This window comes from Mirounga angustirostris, unplaced genomic scaffold (assembly GCF_029215605.1).
Source record: "Mirounga angustirostris isolate CCGP_5_RB_7025 unplaced genomic scaffold, mMirAng1.0.hap1 SCAF_5, whole genome shotgun sequence".
In the NCBI taxonomy this organism is placed as follows: domain Eukaryota; kingdom Metazoa; phylum Chordata; class Mammalia; order Carnivora; family Phocidae; genus Mirounga; species Mirounga angustirostris.
The window spans coordinates 16,610,537-16,613,526 of record NW_026991713.1 but is presented as its reverse complement, the minus strand read 5'-3'; the positions used below and the strand labels follow the sequence as shown (position 1 = coordinate 16,613,526).

Below are 2,990 nucleotides of genomic sequence, written 5' to 3'. Positions count from 1 at the left end.
TGGTGGAGGTGATGGTGGTGATGGTGGAGGTGATGGTGGTGACGGTGGTGATGACGGAGGTGATGGTGGTGACGGTGGTGATGGTGGAGGTGATGGTGGTGATGGTGGAGGTGATGGTGGTGACGGTGGTGATGGCGGAGGTGATGGTGGTGACAGTGGTGATGGCGGAGGTGATGGTGGTGATGGTGGAGGTGATGGTGGTGATGGTGGTGATGGCGGAGGTGATGGTGGTGATGGTGGTGATGGTGGAGGTGATGGTGGTGACGGTGGTGATGGCGGAGGTGATGGTGGTGATGGCGGAGGTGATGGTGGTGATGGTGGTGATGGTGGAGGTGACGGTGGTGATGGCAGAAAGGCTGGGAGGCTAGCACAATGACTTCCTTGTAATTTCCTCCTCATATGTGTGTTATTCTCACATTTCCAGGGCCACAAATTGAACACATCTTTCCAGGAGCCATTTTGGAAAGGAAAAGTTGGCTAGTGACACATCTCAACCTCCTTCAGACAAAAGCCTACTGGTTGTTTGGTAGGTCAGCAGTCCTGTCGGTGACCTGCAGGCCACCCTCCCAGTGACTGGGGAGCCAGGTGGAAACCAGGGACTCTCTGCCTATGACACTTTTGCTTGTCTCATGGCCTCATGTTCCATTCCTCTACTCTGTAAAGGCAGCAGATGTTACAGACTGGGTCCACATGGGACTGGTCCTAATTTGCTTTTAAAAAGAGAAGCCCCGGGTGCCTGGGTGGCTCAGTTGGTTGGGCGACTGCCTTCGGCTCAGATCATGATCCTAGAGTCCCAGGATGGAGTCCCGCATCAGGCTCCCTGCTCAGCAAGGAGTCTGCTTCTCCCTCTGACCCTCCCCCTTTCAAGGTCTCTCTCTCTCTCTCAAATAAATAAATAAAATCTTAAAAAAAAAAGATAAACCCCTTGCCAGGTTGTGTATATATTGCAAGCAATCTGAAACCTATAAGAGGTTGGGTGCTTAGGATTTGTTCTCAAGCTTGGGGTAAGACACGCACAGCCACCCATCCTTGTTACTGTGGGGTTTGTGGTTGCCTTGAACAGTGTCCTCATACAGCAGCCAACTCAACTTCTGGAGAAGGCTTAGGGCAAGGAGAGCGTGTGGAGGGTGAGGCCAGTGAGAGGGGAGAGAGGACCTGGATAGGGGAATGAGTGGGACTCTCCCTTCTCTCTACTGAGGGATATGGATGTTTAACTGCCTTTCCCCCTAATCCCTGGAAATCCTAACACTTGTGGAATGAGGAATTTCTCACTTACAGGAGAAGACTGGAACTTTCTGGGTGATGTGTGAAGGCACATGCTAAATGATGCATTAGCAGGTAAGAAAGTGATCCCAGAGGTGGGAGATGCCTACTCTGTGCTTCTCGTCTTCTTGTTTAGAATTCTTTTTTGGAGATATGATATGATCTCCAGGTTCTACTTATTACTGTCAGCTCGAGATGAGGGAAATGCTTGTGTTCTCTATACACATTGAATTTTATCCCTCTTCCCTGATGCCTTGGTCTCCTTTCTTTATGACATGTCCATGGAGAGGTAAGTGTTTAGATGATAATAAGGTAGTGGTGTTTACCAGAGAGTTACTGTGTGCCAGATACCACACTGATTGTTGCACTGCATCACCTCCTTTGCTCATCCTAACAAGAACCATTATCATCTCCAAGTGTACATGAGCAAAGTAAGACATAGGAAAGTTGTAGAAACTGTGTAATGTCATATGGCTTAGATGTTTCATGGTTGAGATTTGAACCCAAGACTGATTGCAGAACTCACAGGCTGAACCACTAGTGTTTGTAGCCTCCTCTGAAAATAGAAATAGTAGGTTGGTGTAGTACAAGAGTCACAACCTTGAGTTTGATGGTGACTCTGCCATAGAGAGCTCTGAGACCCTTGGTAAGGATGCCATGTCTCTAGGACTCAAATCCCTCAACTTTAAGGGGACACTGTTGTTCTAGATATTCTCTAAGGTATCTTCCAGCCATTGGTGATTCTAGAATGATGTCTATGATCAAGAGCTGAAATTAATTATTGCTTTTTTAAAAATGGGCCTGGCTTCTTAGAAAGAAGCATTGGCTTGGGATTAGGACCACGATCTCATTTAGGAGGTTGATGTTCAGCATAGAGTTTTATGGGATTTGGAGTCTTTGGACCAAGATCCAAATCCTGGCTCCATCATGAGTTTTTTGCAAGTCATTTTATCTCTCTAGGCCTCAGCTTCCTGACCTGTAAAAGGAGGATAATAAACCTTTCCTACAGAGAATCCATGAATACCTCAACTATAAAGGTGAGTACAGTATTGTGTCCTCCTTGAGGGTGGGAACATGCCTTATTTATTTCTGCTAGACATGGGGTTGAGGTTGGATTGATTTCAAGAGGGAGAAAAAGGCAAGCCTGCCTTTCTCTGAAAAACAGAACAAAGCAAAGCAAAACAAAAACACAACAACTGGGGTGTGTTTTGCCTTTGTTGAAGGTGGGTAGGGTGCATTTCCCAGCTCCAATATCTCCTCTAGGCCAGGATTTGATCTGTCCTCAGAAGATCACTATCCTCAGCACAGAGGACTATGTTATCTCCTACTACACCAACCGGATCATGCTCACGTAAAGGGACATAGCATACAGTAGCTCTGGTTTCGATCATGAAAGAAGGATTTGGGGTGGACTGGTCTTTCTTGACCTTATATCAAGTGACCATGTTGCACTTACTAGTTTCCCTTCCACACAGGCATACACATGGGTTTACTTGGTGGGTTTTCTCCTCTGGGTTCCCCATACTGAGATGTCCTCTTGGGAGATAACCTTTCTGGAGTCACACATACCCTGGTTGGATCCTGTTTGTTACCAACATTCTTTCTCAACCACAAAAGCAGGTGATGAGGGTAACTGCCTCCCAGGGCTGTTGTGACAAATAAATGAAGCCCATTACATGGTGAGGGCTCAGTAAGTGATAACTATTTTTGTTTGGGTTCCCCTCTGC

The 2,990-nt window shown here is 46.8% G+C and overlaps 1 long non-coding RNA gene across 1 annotated transcript; it reads left to right on the top strand.

Moving 5' to 3' along the window:
- Positions 1–428: 428 nt before the first annotated feature.
- Positions 429–2,344, top strand: LOC135364318 (uncharacterized). The gene is made up of 3 exons (XR_010411197.1): positions 429–526; positions 1,279–1,338; positions 2,224–2,344. It is a non-coding gene; the product is annotated as an uncharacterized LOC135364318 (long non-coding RNA).
- The last annotated feature ends 646 nt before the right edge of the window (positions 2,345–2,990 follow it).